Source organism: Diuraphis noxia, unplaced genomic scaffold, assembly GCF_037042655.1.
Source record: "Diuraphis noxia isolate RWA-SAM2 unplaced genomic scaffold, SU_Dnox_SAM2 contig0002, whole genome shotgun sequence".
In the NCBI taxonomy this organism is placed as follows: Eukaryota; Metazoa; Arthropoda; class Insecta; order Hemiptera; family Aphididae; genus Diuraphis; species Diuraphis noxia.
In genome coordinates, this window is record NW_028301712.1 from 77,910,149 (window position 1) to 77,925,070 (window position 14,922).

Sequence of the window (14,922 nt, forward strand, 5' to 3'; positions counted from 1 at the left end):
GATTTTGATTCCGGAATTGCTTTTGACAGAATATTTTGTCCGACTCTCTGACATTTATTGTGTTTATATAATAATAGTAATAATAATAATAATAATAATGATATATTCACGTGAGTTTCGCAAAGGCGTTTGTAATAATAATATAAATGTTATAAGTTTGCATACGAAAACGAAAATTACAAAACAACAATATAACTAATATTATTTACTGTACATACGAACGTTCATAAAGTGAACGCAATAATATTATTATTATTGATTAATGACTATGTTTTTATTTATTGTTGTTAATTGTTATTATTATTATTTTAATTTTGCTATTTTGCCATAATATTGGATCTATTGAGTTTTGATATTTGTTACAAACACAATGTTTTTTCGATGGAAATAAAGATGTTTTTTCGTGAACAAAAAAAAGTCGGATACAATTTACACATGAAAGATAATAGGTATAAATGTTCACAACATTATGTCAGATAAATCTGAGCCACTGATTGATGAGAATAAGTTGTACTCTCCCATCGAAGTATATGTATTAAAAGTTTAAAAATTTAAATTTAAAATCAATGATCAATTATATTTAAAAAAAAAATACCAATGAAGTTGCTCTGTTGATTGGTCTTGAGTGTAACATGTCATTAATTAAACAACTATAATCGACGTGTAAAATCATTGCATAAGAAAAACAATTCTAATCAGACTTAAAAATATAGCTCTATTTTTATAAATATCTTTAAAGTTATTTAAAATGCTACAAGAAATTAATTTTTTCATCAAGATAATACGCATGAGATTAATTTATTTTTTGCAAAAAACATATCATATAATACCTATTGTATAATAATTATTTCAATATTATAGGTACAAGTTATTATTATGATATTGATATTGATTTAAAATTATTGTAGATCAATACTGACATACGATGGAATGGGGAAAAAGGTTAAAAGTTAATCCGAATATTTTGAAAATTTGATTGTGTAAATAAAAAATAAAAATAAGTATTCGTAATGCCGGAAATTCAAATGGTTAATATATTATAGTGAATAGCAAATTATTTTATTTCTATTTTTAATTAGTCTAAATTTACTACTAGTAACCGTTCTTAAAGTCTTATTATTGAAGATAAATTTTTAAACTATAAAAAGTGTCTTCAGGCACTAAAAAAAGTTGCTTATTATATTAAATAAAAAAGTTTTTGAAAATCATATCTTTGTAAAAGCAATACATTCAATATTCATGTTTCTGCTCAGCATTCAAAACTAATTTTGAACGGTGCTCGTTATCTGCAGATGAATACATATCCGTGCATTTAAAACTTTTAACGCTCACAAAAAAAAATAATATTATATAAACTTGACTCTCAATGACACTTGAGATATTTTTTTTTTTTAATTTTAACTTGAATTTAAAATAATAAATTATTTTCAATTCCCAAACATATTTTTAGAACAGTATATATATATATATATATATATATATATATATCCGTTGTGTCCGTAAGTTACCAGTACACAGTTAAGATTGTTAATAAAATACATTGTTGATTTGTATTTATTTATTTCCATGGTCATTTTACATAAATTGTACATGGAAATTATAATTTATTGCAGTGTCTTATAAAATGCGTTTACAAACTTGGAATTTTAGCACACTCACAAAGTGACGTAAATTTTTTTCACGTCACTGAGTGAGATTTCTTGACTCGTTTATTTATTTATCTATAAAAAAATAAAGAAAAATATCATATTCAGAATCTTTAATTATTACGTCTATGGCCAATTTTCGTAAAATTGGTAGTTCTCACAATAATAGTGGTGTACTATTGCAGTGTTAAATTGTTAAAATATGTTAAACGAGTAAAATAAAAACTATACAATATTGAATATTGTATAACTTCAATGCCTGATTCTCATAAAAATAAAACAAATGTTTATAAGACGATCGAGAGAATGCGCATTGAGTTGATAACAATATTTTTAATTATATAATAAACGTCGAATTATTATCTCAGAAAACAATTTATCTTTTATCATTTACTTTAATTTATTCCTTATCTCATGTTATATATGTACTTACATAGATAAAAAAACATAATTAGTAAGTCTAAATTTGCAGTCCAGGGTTATCCACACAACTCTTATCTATTTGATATGAGAAATGTGATCAATTTCCAGTTTATATCCTACGTCATCCGTAAAAAACACTACACATCAAGTTTATCGTGACAATTAAATCAAAGAGATTTTAAAAAGCTTTAAACGCTTATCCCGGTAACTGCTGAATGAACTGTAGACAAAAAAGTAAAAAATACATTCCCCAATTCGTTCAGAATTTAATATTGTGCTTGCAGACAATATAGTGATTTTTTATTCATACAATATCAGTATATCTAAGAAATGTTTTTAAGATTTTTTTAAAGTACTTTTTTTCGTTAATATAGGTTTTTTATTTTTATACCTTATCATTATTACGTACTAAACAATTAAATTACTTTCATTTTTTTTCTTAAAATTATTTGTTAAATTTAATGTATAATTTATTTGTAATTGTTAAGCTGTAATATTTTGATATTGGCAGAATTAAATAAAAAATAAATAAATGTATTATTTTATATTTAGTCAAAAAGCTAATAGAATCTTTATAATTTATAGTATTCTAACTATTCTAAATCATTAAAATGCATTATTTATATATAAAAAAATATATTTTAGAATGCATAGTAGGGAGTAATATTACCTCTTTATTTTGTAAATTATATAAAATATGTATTACTAACACAATTTCATTTTCTTATAATTATTAACCTTTTATTCAAATAACAATTTCAATTTTGTTATAAATTTTCATTTATTTATATCTGGTAAAAATTAATATTAATTTAAATAATATTTATTCAAAAAATAGAAACAATATCGTAATATAATGCAATTCATCTTGGTTATATATATATATATATATATATATATATATAAAATGATTGAAATATTAACAATATATCATTACATACCTATTCCACTGATTTTCCAGTGAGTTTTCACTATAATAAGTATACAGATTTTTAATGAATGTACCTTATGTACCTACTCGTACATCGAATACTATTTTCTATTCCGTACAAAGGAAAAATAATCTATGACGTGTTCTTAAAGTATATTATCCAGACTTGATTTCCTGTTTATAAAGTTGCTACCTACACAAGACTTTTTTATCACTCCTACTCAAAAGTGTTCACAGAAAAAAGTAACAAAAAAAAATCATTGTTTGAAACTTGCAATATATTTGTTCGCGATAAAAATAAAATAAAAACATATTAACTTCCATATTGAATAAGCAGCTTATTATTTCATTCACACACGTTATTATACATTTAACTTTCAAATGGTTTATTATTTAATATATTGATAAAAGATTTTTAAAAAACATTATTGAAGTAGCTATTATTTATTTCAATATTTTATTCAAAATCACATTCAATAAAAGTCTTAAAAAATAACGTCGACAGGTTTACGAAACTTTAATCACTATATTGTATATTTGTATTGATAACAATCATGACATCGGGTTGATGTTTTATCAGTATCAATTATGCCGTGAAAGGCTTATAATATAATGTTATACTGAATAAGTATATAACTTGATTTAAAAAAATATATTTGTCTAATTATTACTCAAAGGAAATAAAAATAAGAATTTTATAGTTTTTTCATTCGTTTCGAAGTGAAATTAAAAAAAAAAAAAAGCAGATAACAAATCTCGGTATATAATTCATACATAAACAAACTGCACTTATAAAAATACCAATGTTTTATTATAAATAACCTTAAGTACACAAAAAAGTTTTTTTATTGCATTTTTAAAAACCTTATGATTAAGTTCTGAGCCAATTTTTTAACTGGCGAAAGAAATGTTACACTAAAAACTATTCATAATGTAATTTATTTAATAACCATTTTGTTATGCATTTTTTAAACTTATTATACTATGTATTTTAAAATATTTTATTGAAACAAATATATTTTTTAAGTAATTAACATATAATTTGGTCTTATTATTAAATATATCATGTGATATATTAATAGTATATTCATAAATTAACTACAACCAATTAACTACTTTTAACAAATATTGTCAACATAAATTATATCAAATTATAGATATTTAGGATTTGGACATTTAAGACATCAAAAACACAAACAGGCACCTATTTAATTATAATTATGTATTTAAAAATTTTAAAAATTGTACAACATAATTATTTATATTATAATCGGTATACATAAACAACTTATCAGGGAAAATATAGACTACGGTTAGGTTAGACCAAACAACCAATCACTCACATCTAAAAATAATAGACAGTGTATTAAACTCTAGCATAAGATTATGCATTGGTGCTTTCAAATCTAGCCCTATAAAAAGCAAAAGAAACATAGTCCATGAAGCACCTACTGAGTTAAGAAGATCAGAAAAAACACTACTCTACGCAGCTAGTATCACTAGAAATACAGATAACCCTGCCAACAAACATGTAGTTGAAATCATCAATTAATATGCCATTGAAGATAAAATCCATCTGGGATCTATAGTCTAAGCAAAACCTTACAGCTTTTCATCATGGTCTACCAAATTGTTGATAAATATGAAACTAGCTCAAAATAAAAAATAAAATGCGAACCCAATAATATACCGTGAGCATTTAAGAAAAGTACTAAACAACTACCAAAATTGGAATATGTTCTTCGCAGATGCTTCAAAAACATAAAAAGTAATCGGCAATTGCAATTGTACACACTGATAAAACAATTAAATACAGATTGCCAAATGAATGCTCCATAGTTTCCGCTGAAGCAATAGCTATCATCAAAACAACAGAATACTCAAAAAACAAGATAGAAAGTTAACAAACAACCTGATACTCACTGACTCATTGAGCACATTACGAAGTTTAGAAAATACTACAAATCCATCAGATATTGTTAATATCATACAAGAAAAAACCAACGAATCAAAACTTTGGAAAAGAAATATCACTTTCATTTCGGTTCCGGGTCACACAAAAATAAAATTGAACGAACTGGTGGACCAAGCAGCAAAGGAAGCAGCACAACCAAACAACTATATACAACGTATAGATATTGTAACTTATGACATCAAAACTCATATTAAAAACAAATTTCAAATAAAATGACAAATACACTGGTTGATACAACTGACCAAACTCAGGGAAATAAAAAACACAATTTTAAACTGGCAAGACCCAAGTCTCAACAGGAGAGAAAAAATTATAATCAATCGTCTCCGAATAGGCCACACAAAGCTAACTTATGAGTTTCTTATGAGTTTATGACCAAAGAGGAGCCCCTTCAATGCACAGTCTATGGAGTTACCCTAACTGTAAAACATATAATAACAGAATGCTACCGATATTCCGATGAACTCAAAAAATTAACATTCTAATCAACATGAATGATGCATTAGGACCAAGCATCGAAAACATTGCAAATATGTTACCTTTCCTAAGAAAAACCTACCTAGTACCTATACAGTACAATTTAAAACTTCTGCTAACGATAACTATAATATTAATGTTAAACAGAAAAAATGAAGTGATTCTTAATCGACTCAGAATCGGTCACACGAAACTGACACACGGACATCTTATGGCAAAGACAGATCCACCCCTTTGCCCAACATGCAATACAAACTACTCCATCAAACATATCATCATCCACTGCCCAAACTTCAACGAAGCTAGAAAAGATTTCAACATCCCAGACAACCTGTACGAAGCAATTGGTCCATTTTCAAACTTTCATAGCATAATTTTATACTTTAAAAAAATAGAATTGTACAATAGCATATAATCATTTAATGTAGAAATTAACACATGTAAGCTAATAACCTATGTAGTTGATGCTTAACCAATAAAAAAAAAAATAAAATAAAAATATTAATGTTAGTGGAAATCACACAAAATTAACATCATATTAATTGTATAATTTTAGTTCTAGAAATCACTCATTATGTGGTACTAAACAAAATTAAAAATGAATTTATAAAGTTTTTTCACAATATTTAGGTTGATGAAGAGTGAAGTCAAAAATGTATTAGTTAAAATATTTTTTTGATATATTCTAACAAATACAGTATAATAAAAATTAATTTATATTAAACTCGTATTTTCTTTCAAATATAATGTAGGTAACAAAAATATTGTAATACACCCTATTCAATTACTTACCCATCTATCCTGATAAAGTTTTTTTTTTATAAATGGTAAAATAAAAACTGAATTTTATATATTCTTAGCCCAAATTAAGTTTCATTTATACTTTTGTATAGGTAAATTTATTGTATACAAAATTAACAAAGCTTTCAGTTATAGTTTTATAATTTGTCTTTTATATTGAATCAAAAATAACATTTTTTTTCTATTATAGAATATTATTTTATATTTATACGATTTTCTATTGAATAAATTAAAAATCTTTATCCCAATATTCTTCTATAATTCCATTCACATTCATATTTTTTGCTTTTTTATGGATATAAATAATTTGCTATTCATTTTACAACTTAATGTTTCTTGTGACATTTTAGTTATTCTGTAAGCCCCGAGTGGATAGTACTTACTCAATTATCGTTGATTCTCTAATAAATTGTTTTTAGTTGCAATATTGGTAATAAATTGTTTTTGAATTTTCATATAATATTATGCATTATTACTTTTGAATTTATTGGCTATTTATAACCTTTGAAAATTGAAGAACAAAACAAAAGCATGTCATCTACAATATTATACATCCTATATGATTACCTATGTACCTATTGGTCCTATTGCAATTTATAACAAACTTTGTTAACCACGCTACTACGCTAGCTGTAACAAAACACCTAGTTGGTTATTATAAAAATTATAATTAATAGTGGTAGTCATATACATTACTATAAACTACTTGTTGACAACAATTAATTTTTAACGATATACATAGATAGTAGGTACTCATAATTTATGGTATTACTTTCAAGTTATCTTATACTACCTACATGTCACCTTCATCGAGTATATTTAAAATATGTTAAATATGCAGCACAATAATTCATCAATGTTACTTATTTATTTTTGATACTTACACAGTTCTGTTAATTAAATTTTAAAGTGTATACGTAGTTTTAACAAATAAATATTGTATGCTTACATTATTGAGAAAAATTAGATCACTTAAATAAAAATAAATTAAATTCGCATATTTTTTCTGTGTAGATAAATGTATTAAATGTATTAAAGCGATTTTGTTATTTGAATTACCCATATAAAGTAAATTGCAGGTACCTAAAATATTAGAAATCAAACGTGTCTCGCACATATAAATAAATAAGTTAAACAAATAACATCTGTATAGTGTATGCAGTACCTATAATATCTAAATCTATTGCTCTATAAAACTATTTTTATCTACAGTCAATTTTATATATACTTATATTTTTTATTGCGATATTTATGAAGTAGTAATGAACAATTTACTAAAATACAAAACAATATAAAGTTTTCTTCGGTCTTATAAAACTTTTAAATTTGTGAAGGGGAAGCCGGTTTTTTTTCATAATGCTTCAGCCTTATGATTGGCTTTGTTAACAATACGGCTAGAGCCAACCATCCTTCAAAAATTCACAAATCAATAAATCAGTTGAATAGGTATACCTTGAATGTAATACATCTTCTACCGAGTAATTTGGCATAATTATTTGCATATTGATTTTTTTTCGAACTTATTTTTCAAACTTTAACTTAATTGTTGAAATCATAACTGCTATTGTTATTAATATTATTCCTCTATTAAACTCTGAGAAATGTACACTGTGAAAATACAAGTAAAGCCGTTTAAGTAAGATAAACATAATTTTTTTTTGGTAGGTATACCTACAACAATAATATTGATTTTCACGAATTATCCAACTGATAGCTTATAAATTAAATGTTATCTTTAATATATTAATGTTTGGAAATTGAAAATAAGTAGGTAATGTGTATTATTGTAATATGGACTTCACTGCATGATATGCACAATGCATATTGTTGATTTTTATTATCCGTGAATAAACTATGTATTTGAGATGGATATGCACGCATCGTACAATCTTGTTATAACTTCTGTGATTTTTTGGAATTTTTTGGGGATTTTCCCACTGTGTGGCGTCTGACATCTTGTTTTATTTTTTGTCTTGTGATTTTCAATTAACCGGAAGTCGCTATTTAATATTGATTTTTCTTTTTATTGGAATAAAAGGCTTCAACATCACAGGCCATTAGTCTAAAATGTATTTATAAGTTAATAATTTTATGGGGAGACATTTCTATAAAGGGGGATGTAAAATATGTTATGTAAAATTTTTTTTTTTAATAACATTTTGATAAACCTATATTTGTGAAAAATGTATAAATATTTTTGCAGTTCTCTTCTCCCAGTGCTTGATTCATTGATGATGGATTTCCGAGTATTTTTCTGGAGGTGTTAAATTTGGGGTATTCAAGAGTAATATATTTTATTGTCAATTGTTTGTCGCATAGTTCACAGGTCAGACAGTCTTCTTTGGTAATAAGGTATAAATACATTACACGGGAGAAAATATTGATTTTATAATGGTGAATAGATCACTTTTGAATAGTATTGAAACTTGGATATTTAAGGTATTATTACGTTTTAAAGTACCTACTTACTACAAGATGCGATTTTTGATTGTCTTTGATTTCACAATGATCTCGTATCCATCATAGATTTATTTTAATCCCTTTATTTATATTTCTGTGTATAAGATGTACTACTTGCATATTAATAACCGAAAAATTATGTAGCGCTTCTTCTTCCTGATTTTTTTTATACATCTGTTAATAATTTTTTGTCATTGTTTCTTGAACTATTTTTGTAAAAAATATTGTCTATAAATTAACGGATTAGAGGAGCATTCTACCAACGATGTGAAAAGAAATGTTGATAGTTTTTTAATATTACGATATGTATGTTCGTAAAACGCTTACCTATACGGCTATACCTATTAATTTAGTAAGCATATTTGGAAAAATACTTTTTATTAATAACGATATCACGTAAGTCAAAGTAATGAAAAATTTAGAATAATAACACAATTGTTGTCACATTACTCTTAAAGTACCTGCTTAATTTGATAATATTATGATTTTATACCCTAAGATAATATTATGATTTTCTTTAAATGTACCCATCTATACTTGATTATTATTGAAAATACAACTGGATTAGAACAGAAATAAAAAAAATCTAAATATTTAAAATTATTATGATTGGATAAGATTTATGCAGGGTATATGGACTATCATCCAATATTCAGATTTAAGTACAGCAGAAAGTTATACAGGATGTAACAGGTCTATTTGACTAATGGTGGTGGTATCACGTGGTCATGTTAAATAGTGATAAAATATAAGTATTTGTTATTGATTACTTACCTTTCAGAACACTGATTAGCAATAAATAAATTTAAATATCGACAAACTTTAAAAATTGTTAAAAAATCAATGATGTAATTAAACTAAAAGTTTTAAGCACCAAAACTGTTTTCAAACACGTATTTATAAAATATCTATCTTGGATTATAAGAAAAAAATTTTAATTATTTAACTTAAGTTGTAAAAATAAAAATAAAATATAACATATACAAATAGGCTCTAGAAATCATTACAAAAAAATAACTACTTAAAAATATTTAATAGCAAAAGAGTTATAATATAAGTCAAATAGACCTGTTACACCCTGTATATTAAATTTTGATGATAAATAAATGCAATCAATGAGTTGGAGAATATTACATGTTAACATATTATATTCAGTCCTTTTTTTTCCGTTTAAACCGACAGCAGAGGAGGATCTGTATGAACACTACTACTCCTCTGCTGCCATCGTTTATTAATGTTTAATAAAAACGATATTCAGTCCTCTGGAGCGTACAAAGAAGATACCTAGTCAGGACAGTAAATAATCTAAAAATATGTGTAATATATGAAATCGCTATCACGCACACGTATCAATTATCACCTGTATCATAAATGTATAATTATATAACGTATAAAAATTATTTTTGTTTTAAGTACCTATATATACTATATATATTATATATTTATAAAAAATAAAAAATGATGTGTGTGTATACATTTTTGGTCCACTAAGAGCTTTTGATATTTTATGCGATCTTGAATAAAAAATTGAAAACCTCTGCATTAAATCAAAAAAATACTAATGAAATATTTGTATGTATAATATAAAGAGAAAGGAAATATGGCCCTATAGGTATACGAAATGTCCAAAATATGAATGTTCATTGAAAAATATATTAAAAACTTAATTAACGGTTTAAAATGAAATAGGCTTATTTAATTTTTATTTATTTAAGTAAAATTATCTTTAGAACAGAATCCTTACTGAGGAATTTCTTTTGAAATAATAGGTTTATTAAATTACAGTAGATTAACAGATCAACTACTACATAGTAATATAGCTTTTAAGTAAGATATTTAATAAGTAATTGTTATTAATATAAAAATATTTTTAAAAAAAAATGTTAAATATCAACTATCAATTGATACTAACGCTAAGTGATAAAATTTTATTTTAAAGATATTTATTTCTATGAAGTAAAATAATGAACCTTATAACTTATAATAAAATATAGATGTAATACAGTGAATATCTATAAATATGTATAATATATATAAAAATAATTTCAAAATCATATCTAAACTGTTTAAAAATTAAAAAGTTTTAAAATAAAATATTATGTGAGTTTTACTTAATTTGTTCACAAGACAGTGTAAATGTAAATATTTAATAATATAAATAAGGTTAAAAAAAATAACATACATGTATAACTAGTTATTTAAAATTTAAATAACATCAATAATTTGCTAGGTAGGCACTCTTAAATATAGCAATGAAACTTAGTTATAAGATGTATTTTTGATATTTTATTTATTAAATATATAGGTACCTGTTATATTTTACATTTACGCTAGTGTAGCAATTATCCATCAATTTACAGTTGAATTATTACATTAATACTTGATTCCAGCATATGGGATACCTATTATTAGCTGTGAATAATATCATATGTCGTTATAATAAAAAAAATCGTAATGTTGATAAAATTAATTAAAGTAATATTTTAAATATTTATACGAATTAAAAGGTTATTTTATTATAAATGTATCAGGCTTGAATTTTTGTACGAAATTTGTGAATTATTTTCCATACCAATAAATCCGAAATCTACGGTTAGATTTGAATATAATTAATTATATGCTTAGTTGCTTTTTGATTCACAAATTATTGAAATGATACCTGATTACGATTCAGATAAAATTAAAATTAATTATGAATCTACATTATTTCATTTGAGCGGATTTTTTTTCTCGAGTACGAATTTGATAAGTGTTTAAATTAACTTTCTATTTACGATGAATAAAGGAAAATATTTATAATAACATATTTAACGGATTTCGAGTTATTTTACCAGATTACTATTTCGATGGGGTAAAACTATAAATAAATATTAAATAAATAACCATATTTTAAGTAAGTAATTTGCATGTTTATAGACTTCAGTGGTCGACGATACCATTTTAACAACACAAGCTATTATTTTTTAACTTTTCAATGAAAAGTTTTCATCAAGGATTACATCATAAATTAAAAAATCAAAAAATATATACAATAATATAATATAATATAATAATATTATATTATATTATATAATGATATAATACTCATTATTTTATTACTGCGATATTTGGTTATTCGTGTATAGAAATATGAATATAAAAAAGGTAACTTAAATATCTTAACAATATAAAGATAATTGAAAAAATATTATTTTAAACATCTACATTTTTCAATAAAAAAATTACATGTAAACTTCAACTATTGATTTTTTATAAGTCAATTTCAATTATAGAAGTAAAAATTAAAAAGTGTATAAAAATAAAAATATCAAATTACTTGGATTGTTGATACATACAATTTTTGTTTACAAATCTAACTTTATAATATTAGCACTATAGGTATATAAGAATACGTGCCTAAAGTGAATATTTACATTTTGTGAATGACAACTCTGAAATGTATTTTTAATTTTTTTTAAAGAAATATAACATTATTTTATATTAAATGAAATATAGTAATTATCGCTTCTCAGCCTGTCGACTAAGATCAAAGTGTAAAATATATGAATATATATATAGATTATAGGTGTATAAATTTTTCTTTAGTATAAATATTAAATATGTTTGAATATTATATATTAAAAATCAAAATCAAAATATAATACGGACATATTTAAGAGTTTACAAAGTTTACAAATATTTTTTTTATTTTGATAGTTTGGGAGGAATTTGTAAGTAAATTAAAAATTAACTCTTAAATATATGTCACTAAATTTGTGAAGAAAAGAGAAATTATTAATGCATTGATGTTTCAGTGATTGCGTAATAGTTATGAACGAAATACACTTGAAGTATTTGAATAGGCACTATAGGCGATGACAACTTTGATTGTATTACATAATAGTAATCTATGTGTAATTTAATTTATTTATAATTTATAATTTTGTAGGTAGGTAACCTATCTAACAAACTGAAAGTAAAATTGCACATTATATAACGTAAGGTATTGTTGTACACTCGTAACCTCAAAAACTCCTACCATTTTCAAAAATATTTTTTTTTTTTAGTAGGAAAATAGGAAGTTATAACTTAAAAATAAACATTCAATTTATTTTCAATGATAACATATGTTTTAAATATATTATTCTGAAGCAGAAGTTCACTACAGTACCTAAATAAAAATTGAGGGGGTGTATACTGGCTGCCTGCACGAGGCCACCCCTGCCACTCGCTCTACATTCCATGTAGATAAGCCGACCGATAGCCAGTACTCAGACCATCATCCATCACTCAAGTGATCACACGACAATGAATTCAATCCCACACTTTACTGAAAATAGCCCTTGTAAGGGCTCTGACAATGTTTTAAGTCATATTGACGAAAACAGCTATGAATTAATTGTTCTCCAAATAAATGTCGAAGGGCTAACAAAGGCAAAATGCGAATATTTACAAAAGCTAGCTGAAGAATATGGAGCCTCCATACTGTCGTTACAAGAAACCCATGTTGTTTCGAATACCAATATATCCAAGTTCATTATCAGTGGATTCAATCTTGCCTGCCAACACCAACACAATAAATATGGTTTACCTATTTACATCAAGTCAAATATCTTACAATTTTGCGCAGCCCCTCCTATAATTATAAGGGATACAGTCACTATAGCAGTGAACATAAATGGTTTCAACATTTATAACTCTTAAAAACCACCAAACGTAAAATGGGAAGAAAATGCACTTGTAGAAATCGCCAAGCCTGCCTTGATTACAGAGGACTTCAATAGTCACAACATCACTTGGGGCTATGATAGTAGTAATGAGGATGGAGAAGTTCTCCTAGATTGGATCTCTGCATCTGACCTCTATATACTTCAGGATCTTAAAGGCCCACATACTTTCTGGTCAGCTAGGTGGAATTCAGGTTATAACCCGGATTTGTCTATGATAACGCTCGATGATTATGGTATTCCCTTCCCAGCAGAAAGATCTATCATCGGTTCTTTTCCCAATAGCCAACACGGGGTAATTATGATCAAAATTGAGCTTAGTTTCCAACTGAATAGTTCACAGCCAATCTCTAGGTGGAACTTCCGTAAAGCTAATTGGGAACAGTTTAAGGTTTATATAGAAAAATATATAAATCGCATACACAGATGTATGAATGACTGCCACGCTTCCAAAAATTATTATTCAAAGCATCCAAAATAAATATTCCAAGAGGTTTCAGAAAAAACTACATACCTGGGTGGACTGCTGAATCTGAAGAACTATACAATGATGATTATAATACACATCAAACTGCGGAGAAAGGGAAAAAACTACTTGCCTCATTGGATGACGCCAGACGTCAGAGATGGATCGAAACGGTTGAAAATCTTGACATGAAAAGAAGTAGTCACGAGGCATGGACATTACTAAAAAGACTAGAAAAAATAGATTTAAAAACGCACAAACTAAGATCAAGCCACAGGCAATAGCCTCGAACCTAATCAAAAATTCTCGAGGAACTGTATCAAAAGAGCAAAATAGATCAGTTAAACATAAGTTACGGAACATCCTAGCTACTTCTAAACCGCATCCTATCTCCAAAGAATGCTTCAGTGTTCAGGAGTTGATAGCTGCCATTAGCGATATCAAAACAGGGAAAGCCCTAGGTAGAGATAGCATCCATCCTGAATTTTTACATAATCTTGGCCCTAAAGCGTTACAATGGCTGGCGAGCGTATACTCTGACATTTTTCAAACTGGGAAAGTCCCAAAAATCTGGAAAGAAGCCGATGTAATTGCAATCCAAAAACCAGGCAAACCAGACAACGACACAAAGAGCTATCGCCCCATTTCACTCATTTCCGTAATGTCAAAATTAATGGAAAGAATAATTTTAAAGCGCATTGAACCAATTGTTGAAAAGACTATTCCAATATTCCAAGCAGGATTCCGACCAAATAGAGGCTGTTGTGTGATCAAGTCCTTGCTATAACATCCTACCTGGAAAAAGGCTATAATATAAATACTAAAACCAGCGCTGCATTTATTGATCTTTCAGCTGCCTATGACACTGTTTGGAAACATGGCCTATTACTCAAGCTAGCAAGAATTTTACCCTGCCAATTCTTACTAAGGTACTTAGGAAACAGCCTGGGCAATATAAACATTAGAGTACTATTGGGTAATAGAGTCAGCAAGTTCTGCGTACTTAACAATGGTCTACCACAGGGGTCAGTTCTAGC

General features: G+C 26.1%; 1 long non-coding RNA gene across 1 annotated transcript in view; it reads left to right on the plus strand.

Annotated features, from left to right (window-relative positions):
- Window positions 1-14,922, plus strand: part of LOC149058953 (uncharacterized) — a 30,649-nt gene that overhangs the window by 13,187 nt on the left and 2,540 nt on the right. The gene's annotated exons all lie outside the window — the stretch shown is intronic.